The following is a 14283-nucleotide window of genomic DNA, read 5'->3' as shown; positions in this document are numbered from 1 at the left end:
ATAATTTACTATTATATTAAAAGGCACCTATTATGGAATTTTGAAAATTACCTTTCATATAGTGTGTAACAGATTTAAGTGAACAAAAACATCCTGCAAAGTTTTATATATGAAAGTTCACCGTAAAAAAAGTTATTATCTCTCAAAAGTAGGAGTCGACTCTGAGTCAATTTAATGAATCGTTTTTCCAATGAGTCATTTTCCTTTTCATTGTGACGTCAAGATGAAAAATTATCAAATTGGCCGCGCCCACTCATTGCGCACGCAGACACCAGGGAAAACTTGAAAACATCATGTCGTCAACAAGACGCTGTGTTCTGAAGTGCATATCAAAAGCGACCTTTTTTTCACTGCCCAGGGACGAGCATGTGAAGAATCAGTGGCTAGAGTTTATATTTACAACTATACCACACAAGTATAGCCCGAACCTTGTGCTGTGTTCGCGTCATTTTAATGACGATTGCTTTACTGAACATGAATGCTTTCAAGTGTGGATTCATGAGTCGGTTGATACTGAAGGAAGGTTCAGTACCAAGTTTATTTGGATCAGCTTCCTCCTCCGAATCACAACCTGTAAGTATTATTAATAATTGTTGCTTTTATGTGTTTTTTAGCATGCTTAATAAGTATTTGTGTGTGTGCTACGCTCAGCACAGCTTCTAGGTCTCCAATGTCAATTTTGTTGAAATATGTGAAATGTTTGTCGATGTTATTGGAGTTGTCATAAAGAATAGAGCAATAACTTGTAGTAATGCAGTGCTTTACCAATATGTTTATGCGTTGGGCTAACGCAAACAATAACTAATTGGGTGTTTACCACCAAACTTTGGGCTATGATCGCTAACATAAATCAACTCAAATTCCTTCTCTGATTTTGATTTTTTTACTACAAAGCGGTGATGGGCATTCCGTTTCCGACAATCTCTGCACAGAGTATACCAATCACAGCTGACCGGGTCATCTGACCAATCACCGCAGATTAGCGTCACGCAAAGGAGGGGTTTGGAAAAATGAGTCGTTGAACGAATCATTTGGGAGTCGGTGAGCAAATCAGGTAAACATAAATGCATATTATATGACAACAAAAGTGTTTTTTGCCATTGCATGCATGTAATGTAACTGTTGTTGGGGACTCCCAAAACAATATTAGGAACATTTTAAATGCCATAATAGGTGCCCTTTAAAATCTTCTGAAGTGAAACGCTCAGTGTATAAGAAAAGATCAATATTTAAAACTTTTTTTAAAGGTGCGTGAGAACTGATGTATGAAATACTTGGAAAACAACTGAAGTGCAGTGTTGTTTACAACAGAGGAGCATAGATAATCATACATGCCTCGTTCGGCTGGTTTGGATATGTCAACTGCACCGCCATCTTGGAACAGTCAACAAAGAGAGCTGTTTGAATCAGTTTGAATGAAAGTTAGTGCAGGAGATGCCACAGACCACTGCATAAACAGTATTGCGGTCCAAACAGCTGCTAATATGGGATCTACATATGAATATCTATGCAGAGGAGGCTCAAACGCTTGTGTCGCGCAAGAGGTGTTTTTTAGTGGTGGAGCTTGATTCATTTCAGTGACTTCTTTAGATACCATTCACCAAAAAGCTTTGTTCAGATTCAATCATTGATACGTGCAATGACCATATTTGACCAGGCCTTTGCGCTTGTAGATGGTGCCAAATGTCCTTTTAAGTAATTACATTGAATTAAAAGCAGTAATTCTTGACCAGAACAAGTCTAATTATCCTTAATTTAAATTCTACTAAGAAACTTCAGCATTGCAGAGTGCCTTTTCTTGTATAACGAGTGTGGCAGCGGGGCGTGGTCAAACGTCCGTCCGGGGGAGGAGCGCCCGGTGCTGTACATCAGCCGGAAGCTCTCCTTAAGGGAGACCAAGTGCAGCACTGTAGAGAAGGAGTGTCTAGCCATCAAGTGGGTGGTCCTCACGCCTTCACTCTCTGCTCGGATCCCTTTAAATTCGAGGTGGTCCACAGACCGGGGGTGCTGGCTGTCGCTGACTTCCTTTCCAGAAATGGGGGGGAGTGGTAGGCAGGCCGGATGGCGCCCCGGCCTGAGTTGTGCGGTGGGGGTATGTGGCAGCGGGGGCGTGTTCAAGCGCCCCTCCGGGGGAGAAAGCGTTAGGGCGCTTGCACCTGAGCCAAATTATGTCTAACACCTGTCTCTAATTTCAGTGAGCATGGGGAGAGCGGCATAAAGACGGCCATAGAACCTCCAGACAGGAGAAATAGAGCAGACGCGTCAGTCTAGTGTTGGCGTGTACAGAGGACCTGCATGTTTGTTGAATGCTGTAAAAATATAAAAGTTGTGAACACTGCTGTGGCCATTAAATGTCTGCATAGAAAAGAGCTGTCTGACACCGAAGGGTGCTGTCACGCTCACATTGTTATGCACTGATGTCACTGGTATCAGTGTGGGTGCAAAGCCAGATCTCCACTTAATCAGTTAATGTTTGCACATTTACCTTATGTTTGTGCTTCCACTGCCCTATTGCTTTCTCCCCAATGGTCAACCCACAGATTATAAATGAAACATTGCAAATGCACATTTGATCAACAAAGCAGTGATTGTGTAAAAAGAGTAGATCTTAGCCTCCAGCACCAAAATAATTACAAAACTATGTATTTAATTATGTAGTTAAAATAGTAAAAAACCGTATACCTTTGCTCTGCCATTATGACTTAATATTTGCACTTTCAAAAGGCTGGGTTATTTTTTTCAGCCCAAACGCTGGGTTGGGTAATTTTATAGGGTTATTTTCTCTCTTAGAACAGCCCAGCTGATGAGTTACATTTAGGAATGGATCGTCTTCAAGAGTGAGCTGTTCTCAGCTTGTACAAATTGGAGGATTAGTTCAGTGAAATAAGGTTTGTGTCAGTGTTTTTATCAATAATATCATTACTGTACAACAGAAAATGCAGAGGCACCATTCCATAATCAGAACTGGCAAGCTCATATGACATCAACTGTTATTAGATGTCATGCTAGCTTCATGAGCTTTGACTTTGCTAGCCTGTATTGCCCACTGGATACAGAATAGGTTTATTTACTTTTTCAGTTTTTTATAGTAATGCAAATGTCTCCTTTCGGCGAAATTTGCAGTTTTGTATCCAAAATATATCACCAACATGATTAATTTAGTTCAAACACTGTATCAACCTGTCTACACGAGCGGTGCGTCGCTGATACGAAGGCTGTTTCACAACACTCGTGTCATGGGAGCTTTGTCCAACACATGAAAAGCATTGGTGTGCATGGTAAACAATGAAAACATATTTGAGTTTTGAGTAGAAAAAAGGCAACTATTAATTAATAATTCACTAGCAAGGACCACGCCACAACGATGAAGGTAAAGGATTTTATTGAAATTGTCATGTTTGGATGAAATAGGGAGGGAAAGGATGTTGAGGTCGTCGATCCGGCTGATCAGTGATGCAGACTGTGGAGTAGAGAGGGGATGTTTAAAGACGGGAGGAAAGTGTGTGTGCGTGGAGGGGGGATGAGATAGGAGAGAGGGGTTGAAGGGTGAGTTAGGAGGGGAGGGTTGGATGGGGTCGAGAAACTGAGACAAACGGAGCTGAGGAAGTTGATTCAGTATAAGTGCGTTGACGGGAAGTAGCTGATTGGTTGTTGAGGTCATCGATCCGGCTGATCAGGGAGTCTTGGCCAGGAAGACTCTGTTTGGGGGCTTCGTCTTGGTAGGTAGCAAGCCAGGTGACTAGAAAACCCCCAAGTTTTTGAATGAGCAGATAGGGACTTGAGCTTGACGGAGATCATTGAGATTATTGTGGATGTATGAACGATGCTTCGGATGACCAGCAACCTAGGACTCTACCTATACCTGTGCTGGCGGCCATGGTGGCTGCTCCGATCCGGAAGGAATGGATGGAGTAGTGTTCGGGAGATATGCCGGAGATGCTGAGGATATTTTGAATATTTAAACCAGAACCGTGTAGCCAATTTTTTCTTCTCTGCGAGAAAGAGTGGTTCTTGAGGTGATGAATGGTTGGCATATCTGGAAAGTATGTATTCCGAAAGTGGCTCGTATGGACTGAGGAAGGAGTTGAGGCGAAAAAAGTAGATGGGAAATGACTCTCCAAGTTGGTCAGTTTTACTTTTCTTCGGTGTGTATATGAGAGAATCCGAAGTATGAGGTGTAATGTCTGAAAGGCTGGGATGAATGGCGGGGTTGAAGACAAAGGTAGATAGGGCGAATTCCGAGCACCTCAGGAAGCCAAAGAATGTGAGGAGAAACATGGGCTCCAGTGTTTTCTCGACCGAAGGACCCAAGTAGCCTGAGCGTAACGTGAGGATGCATTGACTAAGAAGGTCGGAAGTTAATGTCAAGCGTTTAGTGATGGGGACTGGTTTGTGTTTCCGTAGACCTTTAATGAGCATCGACACATGAGAATGAGAAATGGACTGGCATGGGTTACCGGTAGCAAGTTTGTGGATAAAGTTGATTCCGGATAGGTACTGTAGGTCTGAATGGAGGATGCACAGATTTTTTGAATGGAATGGGCATGAGTGACGAAGTTGCAAATGGACCAAACAAAGAGTGGTATGCCTTCAAACAGTTCCAACCAGACAGGTAAGCAGAGAGGGTACTCTGGGCGAGGCCTACAAGGATTTCTTCTCGTGAAGCATTTGAAAGATGTTCCAATTGTGGATTTAGTTGAAGATGGAGGCTGAAAACGGTGGAACTGGCATGGGGTGGATGTCTGATTCTGGAGCCAAGGTTCTGAACTTCTGGAAGGAAAAACGAGACAAAGAGTCAGCTATGGTATTGTGGTAGCCAGGAATGTGAGCTGCTTGAATGAGAAACTGGTGTTGGGCAGATATTATTGTTAGTCTGCGAACGAATGGTGTGTTGGCTTGGGAACGAGATCGGCCTTTATTTATGATTTCAACTACTGAGTTATCTGAGTGAATGAGTATGGAGTGTCTGGACCATTCGTGCCCCAAAAGGATAGCTGTTATGATGACGGGATACATTTCGTAGAGTGTGGATGATGAGGGAACGTCAGATTGTTGGATGAAGCATCTAAACTCGGCAGGCCATTCGGAAGCATAGTATCGACTGTAAACGACTGCTGTAGTATCCCTCGAAGCCGGTGGAAGGCGCTGCATCTGTGTACAGCTGAATGTCTTCGGGTTGAGTAATGTAGTCATTAGAAAAGAAGGATATGCCATTCCATGAAGACAGGAATTTATGCCAGAGGTACATTACCAGTTTACAAGCTTCATCCAGAGTGACTTTGTCGTGTAGGGAGGGGATTGTTGCTGCTTTTGTTAGGAGGTTGGAAAGGAAAGATTTTCCTTGGGAGATTATTCTGATGGCGTAGTTAAGGTGACCAAGGAGCGCTAACAGTTGTTGCTTTGTACACATGTCTGCTAGAAGATAATTTGATAAGAGATATGCGATGTATTTTTGTGTGTATGCTTGGAAGGAGACGGAGTCTAAGGTGATACCTAGAAATTCGATAGAAGTTAGGGGAACACCTAGTTTGGAAAAGACTTGATGAGGGTGGAAAGCCCTGAGTGAGGAGGTGCTGATGGAGGTGGGATGATGAGGAAGTCGTCGAGAAAGTGGAGGATGTAGGGAGGCTTGTAGTTATTTATGAGGATCCAGCATAAGACCTTGAAGATCGAAGAACGAAGATCTTGGGGCTACTTCTACAGACAAAGGTGAGGTGCACTGTGAAATAATAAGCTCCTTTCCAGAATATTCCGAAGTAACGCCAGAAATCTGGCGAATGGGCATGACATTGAAAGCATTGGTGATGTCTGCTTTAGAGAGCCATGCTCCACAGCCTGCATTGAGGATGAGGGTGATGGCATGGTCGATGTTTGCGTGTTGCATAAAGAAGTCAGGAGCTGGAATAATGCTATTGATGCTAGGAACGTTAGTGCCATGTGGGGAAGAGAGGTAGACGATTAAGTCTTTTTTCTGTAGAAAACGGAGGCTTTTTGAATGGGCCTGTCATGAAGCCTTGCTGGACTTCTTTGGTTATTAGTGTGTCAACGGTGTCTGGCTCAGAGAGGGCGGACTGGAGGTTATAGGTTAACAAAACATTTCCAGATTTATTTCTATACCTGGATGGAAACCGTTTTTGAACCCATTGATAAGGATGTTGACGAATTCTCTGCCGGGATGATCTAGTATGGCGGTGGCTAGGGCTTTTACCTTAACTAGTGTGCTGAAATACTTAAGTAGTGAGTATGGTAGAGCTGTTGGGTTGTGGGGGCAAGAGTTCCTTGCATGGGTGCCGCCGCAGAAGGAGCAGGTGTGAAGAAGTCTGCAGTTGGAAAGGGAGCTGCCGAGATGGTTGAAGTTGTTACATACCATTCTACCTCCTTGGTAGAGGATTGGTCATCCTCTTTTGTTGATGCCTTTGGGTATGGTAACATTAACTGTGGGGCACATGTCGAGGGGTTTCGGAATACTAGGAGGAGGTGGGGCTGCTGTATATAGTCAGTTGAGTACAGAGTTTTTGCGTGAGGAGGAGGTTTGAGAGTGAAAGTGTGTGATGACAGTGCACACTGAGGCTGGATGTGATGGTGCTCCGCATAGCTCGCAGGAGAGTGAAGTACGGGCTGCGAAAATGCGGCAGTAGAGTTCAGCGTCAAGGGTGCCCCAAGTATGCTCATTGGTTGAACTGCTATAACCAACCTGTTGCTTGAGTGGTGAAAAGAACGTGGTAGTTGTAGAAGCCTGTCCCTCTAACATGTACAGCCATGTCTAGAATGATTGAAAGGTAATCATCTAGATCGGTCCTTCGATTTGGATAGACAGAGCAAATTATGTTGTGGTAAATCTTGAAAGCTAAAGTGAATTCGGTAGGTGTGAGTTCTTTAGAGCGGGAATTTATTGTGTGGCTGAGCTGCATTAGGCCTTGGCTGGTTTTCAGCTCTCTGGGCTGGCTTATATTTAAGAGGGATGGCTGAAGAAGTTGGGCTAGGTCAGTGTAGTTACCTGATTGGATTTGTAGATGTAAGGATGAAGAAATGAGGGAGGGCCGATTAATTGATGAAGCTGGGCAAGGAGGTGGTGCTGCTGTAGCCAGGGAATATCGGCTACTGTTTATTGGCAGGATGTGAGGGTATTGGGAAGGAAAGGGGTTAGGATAGGTGAGGGTGGGGAAAAGGGATAGATTAGTTGGAAAGAAAGAAGAAATAGGATGAGGTTGAAAATATCCATTGAGAGATACATTTCCTGGGTTTACTGCAAAGGAAACTTAATTTGGATTGGTTGATAGAGAGGAACTAGGAATGACAGGAGGAATAGGAATGCTGCTACTTATGGCTGAAGGAATGGTAGAGGAATGGATGGTGGGATGAAAGGATGTAAATGCGTGAGGATTTGGAGCTGTTTGCGAGCATAGGGATGAAAATAAGGATATAATGATCTAGGATAAGTCTGAGGTTGAAGGAGCAGATAATGCTTGAATTAGGTGGCATGAATGCTGTTGACTGTGGCCGTTGTGGAGGATGCGTGGTGACGTCACAAATTACGGTGGGAGGATCGAGTGAGAATGACGGATGTGTTGAGAGCTTGGAGTTTATAGATGCAGACGTATTGTTGGATGCTGTGTAAAGTTGAAATCATCTTGATTTATTGTCGGAGTGGCTGAAGTGGATGCCTTTATCCTTAAGGGCTCGCTGAAGGTGAGCCATGGTCCAATCCTTTATGCTGTTCTTTGGTCTGGGAGACATGCAGTGAACATGAACGCAAACTCACTTTGGAGGACTGCAGGCAGATGGATGAGAGAAACGCTGTTCACGAGGAGATCGATCACGTCGGCTTCCATGCCTGTGGCGATCTCTGATTTTAGTTCTCGTGAGTGGAGAAGTGATCCTGTGATCTAGACGGTGTTGGAGAAATCTCAGAAAGTGAGCTTGGATGAGAATGCCCGCAGGTTTGAAAAATAAGAACGGCGGAACACAGCTGGTGTGGAATTTGGCTGTGTGAGGACTGTTGAGATGATTTCCTGGGTGAAGGAGAATTTATTCTAAATAAATCATCGTCTGAGGCAGAAGGGTTGATCTGAAGCTCGGGATCCATGTTAAGTGAGTCTGTCGAGAAACAGACAAACGGAGCTGAGGAAGTTGGTTCAGTATAACTGTGTTGATGGGAAGTAGCTTATTGGTTGTGGCGTGGCCTGGTCTCAAACTTTAGTTAACTTGTTAACTTCATATAAATTATGAGCCATCACATATCGAATCAAAGTCTGAATTTTTCTTTGTACTTAAAAACTTTGACCTGTTATTGAACAGAAACATTTACATTTATTAACCATGCTTCCATTATTCTGATGACTGAAGGGATTGCTAACATTATGGGTTGATATCTTTCTTAAATTTTTTGCTCTTCTTTCTTATTGTCTTTTAGGTGGGAACAAATTTGATGGAGTACCTCCAGCAGGCTGAGATGTCAAGGCCTTATTCCCCTACATCCTAGACTCTGCAAAACAGGCCTGCAAATAGATACATTTATTGATTTAATGAATTCCTTACATAAGTATTATTTAGTAATAGACACTAGAATTATAAATAACATTTAAAGGGAAAGTTCACCCCAAAATGAAAATACTCTTATCATTTGCTCAGTCCCATGCGATTCCAGAATACTTAAAATATCTCAGCTCTGTAGGTCCATTCAATGCAACTGAATGGTGACAAACACTTTGAAGCTCCAAACAGCACATAAATACAGCATAAAAGTAATCCATATGGTTCCAGTGGTTAAATGACTGTGAAGGTGAGAAAAATTTAGAAACACATCAATATTTATTTTATTTTTTTACTATAGTTTTGAGAGTTTTACTTTCACATCTAAAAGTCACACGTGGCACTGGTTAAGTTTTTCTTTCAGATGAGAAAGTGAAGATTTAGATCAAGAAAGGATTTAAATATTTATCTGTTTCTGTCATATCTTATTTTAATTATTTATTTATTTTTACATCAATCTACACTCCATACCCCAAAATGACAAAGCAAAAACCAGATTTTTGATAACTTTGCAAATGTATAAAAAACTAAAATATCACATTAACATAGTATTCAGAGCCTTAGCGTGACACTTGAAATTCTCTGGATTATCTTTGAGATTTTTCTATACTTTGATTGAAGTCCTCCGGTGGATCAATCAGTTCAAATGATTAGACATGATTTGGAAAGGCACACACCTGTCTATAGTCAAGTAAAGTGGTTTTTATTGTCGTTCAACCATATACAGTTAGCACAGTACACAGTGAAACGAGACAACGTTCCTCCAGGACCATGGTGCTACATAAAAACAACATAGGACAAACACAGAACCACATGAGACTACACAGACTAAATAACATACCTATATAAACTGCACGTGCAAACGTGTGCAAAAAGTACGGGACAGTACAATAAATTACTAAAAATGAACAGGACAATAGGCACAGTGAGAGACAGTGCGGTGCTGACCAGTACACAGTAGTGCAAAAAGATGACTACGTTTCTAAAAATGCCAAATGTAAACATAACCTACTATGAGATGAGTGTTCTATGCACATAGCAGTTATTGAGGTAGCAGACAGGTATAAAGTGAAAATAATTAAAGTGCAACTCAGGACACGTGTGTGTGTGTGTGTGTGTGTGTGTGTGTGTGTGTGTGTGTGTGTGTGTGTGTGAGCGTGTATTTATCACTTTGTGGGGACCAAATGTCCCCATAAGGATAGTAAAACCCGAAATGTTTGACCTTGTGGGGACATTTTGTCGGTCCCCATGAGGAAAACAGCTTATAAATCATACTAAATTATGCTTTTTGAAAATGTAAAAATGCAGAAAGTTTTCTGTGAGGGTTAGGTTTAGGGGTAGAGTTAGGTTTAGGGGATAGAATATAAAGTTTGTACAGTATAAAAACCATTATGTCTATGGAAAGTCCCCATAAAACATGGAAACACAACATGTGTGTGTGTGTGTGTGTGTGTGTGTGTGTGTGTGTGTGTGTGTGTGTGTGTGTGTCAGTCCAGTCTCTGAGTATTGAGGAGTCTGATGGCTTGTGGTAAGAAGTTGTTACACAGTCTGGCCGTGAGGGCCTGAATGCTTCGGTACCTCTTGCCAGACAGCAGGAGGGTGAAGGTTTTGTGTGAGGGGTGTGTGGGGTCATCCACAATGCTGGTTGCTTTGCGGATGCAGTGTTTTTTGTAAATGTCTTTGAGGGCGGGAAGAGAGACCCCGATGATCTTCTCAGCTGTCCTTACTATCCTCTGCAGGGCTTTGCGGTCCGAAACGGTGCAAGTCCCAAACCAGGCAGTGATGCAGCTGCTCAGGATGCTCTCAATAGTCCTTCTATAGAATGTAGTGAGGATGGGGGGTGGGAGATGTGCTTTCCTGAGCCTTCGAAGAAAGTAGAGATGCTGCTGGGCTTTCTTGGTGATAGAGCTGGTGTTGAGGGACCAGGTGAGGTTCTCCGCCAGGTGAACACCAAGGAATTTGGTGCTCTTGATGATCTCCACAGAGGAGCCGTCAATGTTCAGCGGAGAGTGTTCACTTTGTGCTCTCCTAAAGTCAACAACCATCTCATTTGTTTTGTCCACATTCAGAGACAGGTTGTTGGGTCTACACCAGTCCGTTAGCCTCTGCACCTCATCTCTGTATGCTGACTCGTTGTTCTTGCTGATGAGACCCACCACGGTCGTGTCATCGGCGAACTTGATGATGTGATTCGAGCTGTGCATTGCTGCACAGTCGTGAGTCAGCAGAGTGAACAGCAGTGGACTGAGCACACAGCACTGGGGGGCCCCTGTGCTCAGTGTGGTGGAGATGCTGTTCCCAATCCGGATTGACTGAGGTCTCCCAGTCAGGAAGTCCAGAATCCAGTTGCAGAGGGAGGTGTCCAGGCCCAGCAGGTTCAGCTTTCCAATCAGGTGCTGAGGAATTATTGTGTTGAATGGCTCTCAATGAATGGCATTCATCGAATGGATGAATGAGTGAAAATGGTGCCGATTGAAATGGCATGCCGTCAGCTCCTCTGCTATTTTCGTTTGTTTCTTGGTTTGTTTGTGTTTATACATTTCTCGTCTTTAATAAGTCAAAATGAGGCCACATCGTTAATATACTATTGCCAAATGCTGCTTAATATTAGATCTACTATAGCGCTTTACTCCACCAAGGATACGACTGGTCCGAGTTTCAGCCTACCACCTCCACCCCTCTTGATGAACATACCTCTATGGTTGCGCTGGGTGCCGTGCGTTTTCCTGAAGGAAACGGCGTAGGAGGAGAGGAAAGCGCTGGGGCATTGCTGTTAGGCTAAGATTTTGCCTGGCCTCCTCTCGATTGGTCTGTCAATCTCGTCTGGATGCTGTGTGGCCGGAGTTGGATCGCGGCCTCTACATCTCAAGACGCTCTCTGGAAATTCCTTATCAATGGATTGTACATTTGTCAGCGGATTCGTCAGTGCCACCTCGCCGTCGCCGCTCCCCACGTCTTCGGCGCGGTGGAGTGGATTATCATCATCTTCGTCCACTCTGTCGGGCATCGCACATCTACTCGCAACAGGTCTGTGACTCATCTTCGATTAAAATGGCTTTAGTAAATTCAAGGTCGCTGGGAAACAAGACGTTTATTTTTAATGAGTTATAAACTCTGGCAACTTAGATTTTTTATTTGTGACTGAGACCTGGCTGTCTGTTGGAGATAATATTCCATTCTCTGAACTTAACCCTCCTAATTATAATTTTTTTAATTCACCCCGTTTGTCTGGCCGGGGTGGAGGACTGGCATCTGTTTTTAGAGACAGTTTTTGTTGCCGAATCTTAGAAACCGACATTTTCACAAGTTTTGAAGTTCAAATTTTTGCATTGGACTTGATGAACTCGTTGTTGGTGGCAGTGGTTTATCGCCCACCAAAAACAAATAAAAACTTTATCTCCGAGTTCTCAGAATTTCTAGGGGATATTACCCCTAAATTTGATAGAATTTTAATTGTTGGTGATTTTAATATTCAGGTTTGATGTGACTCCACAGTGTTAGTGAAATAGTTTCTTAGTCTCATAGAGGCGTGTGATTTTGTCCAGTGGGTGAAAGAACCAACACATGCACAAGGTCATATTTTAGACCTGGTGTTGACACATGGCCTTTCTATTTCAGATGTGCATATAGGTGATTTAAGTTTTTCGGATCACAAGCCTATAATTTTTACTGCTGATATTTCTTGTCACACTACTGAAATTATTAGACCTGAAAAATGGTCATGTGTTGGCCTTTTTGCTTCAACCTCGGTGGAAAATTTTTCAGTAGCATTCAAAGAGACCTGTGATTTGCTTTCCTCAAATTATCTTGCTAATGCATTAAATGTGGACGAGCTTCTTAATACGTTTAATTATTTATGCACTAGTGTTTTAGATATTATTGCCCCTATGAAACAAAAAAAACATAAGTAGAACCATGGCTAAACAGCAATACCCGTAGTTTGAGAAAAGCCTGCAGAAGGGCAGAACGCAGGTGGAAAAAGGATAAACTCCAAGTATCCTATGACATTCTACGGGAATCTTTAATGACATACCAAAAAGCAGTGAAAGCTGCGAAATCTCACTATTTTTCTGAGATAATTTGCAAAAGTACAAATAGTCCCAGGGCTTTATTTAATATCTTGAATTCTGTTTTTAATCCAAATGGCAAAATTTGTTTAGCGGAGTCCTCAACTTTGTGTGAAACTTTTTGATATTTTTTAAGGATAAAATAGATACAATTAGACAGTCCATTATTCCTTGTACTGATGACCCTGTTGATTTTTTAATTCCCACTAAGCTTTTAAACTCATTTGAGCCGATCACATTGCTGGGTTTAATGGATTCAGTTGCTAAGCTGAAGCCTACCACCTCTGCATGTGATATTGTTCCGACCCAATTTTTTTAATTGGTACTTGATTGTGTTGGGGATTGGATTCTAGCAATTATAAATAAGAGCATTCTTTCTGGGATTGTTCCATCCTTTTGCAAACATGCTATGGTGAAACCATTGTTGAAAAAGCCAGGTCTGGATACAACTATCTTATCACATTTTAGAACAATCTCAAATTTACCTTTCATTGCAAACATCTTAGAGAATGCTGTATCTGTGCAATTGCAGAGCTTTCTGGAAACAAACAATATTGCAGAAAAATTCCAATCTGGATTTAGGAAAAAAAATTGTACTGAGTCAGCACTTCTAAGAGTTTTAAATTATATTTTATTATTCGTTGACTCTGGGAACTCAGCAATTTTGGTGCTATTAGATTTGAGTGCGGCATTTGATACAGTTGATCATGACATTCTTTTATCGCGTCTTGAAAAGTGTGTGGGCATTCAAGGAACTGCCCTTAGTTGGTTCCGATCTTACCTTAGTAATAGAACCTTTTCAGTGGGTATTGGTATCATCTGTAGCACAAGTTACCTGTGGTGTTCCTCAAGGGTCTATTCTGGCTCCCATTTTATTTTCACTATACATGCTACCACTAGGCTCAATTTTTAGGAAGCATGGAGTGTCTTTTAATTTTTATGCAGATGACACCCAAATCTATCTCCCTTTGAAACATAATGGCCTAGAAACTTTGCTTGCCTGTTTAACTGATGTACGATCTTGGATGTCCTTGAATTTCTTGCACTTAAATGAGAGTAAGACTGAAGCAATTGTTTTTGGCCCCTCTGTGGGAAAAGCAAACCCGAATACTGATTACGATTTTTTAAACTCTTATATCAAACCCACTGTGAAACATTTGGGAGTTCTTTTTGATTCATCTCTCAAGTTTGATCAACAAATAAATTCTGTAGTAAAGTCTTGTTTTTTCCATCTTAAACTTCTGTCCAAAGTTAAAACTTTTCTATCTTTTAATGATCTTAAAACTGTCACACAAGCTTTTGTTTTATCTCGTTTGGACTATTATAATTCACTATATATTGGATTACCCCAATCCTCCATGTCACGGCTTCAGATGGTCCAAAATGCCGCAGCCAGGTTTTTAACTGGGGTTCGTAGACGAGAACACATTACTCCGATATTATTGTCTTTAAATTGGTTGCCAGTGTGTTATAGAGTTGAATTTAAAATTTTGCTGCTAGTTTTTAAGGCTTTGACTGGTCTGGCACCATCCTATCTGTCAGATCTTGTAAATGTGAAAAAGTCAACAAGAGGCTTGCAATCCTCATTATACTGTCATATCCAAGATCAAGATTGAAGTTGCGAGGTGATCGTGCATTTTCAGTGGCCGGTCCTAGGATATGGAACAGTCTTCCTTTATCTGTG

This window comes from Xyrauchen texanus, chromosome 35 (genome assembly GCF_025860055.1).
Source record: "Xyrauchen texanus isolate HMW12.3.18 chromosome 35, RBS_HiC_50CHRs, whole genome shotgun sequence".
NCBI lineage: Eukaryota > Metazoa > Chordata > Actinopteri > Cypriniformes > Catostomidae > Xyrauchen > Xyrauchen texanus.
Note: the sequence above shows the minus strand (reverse complement) of the source record.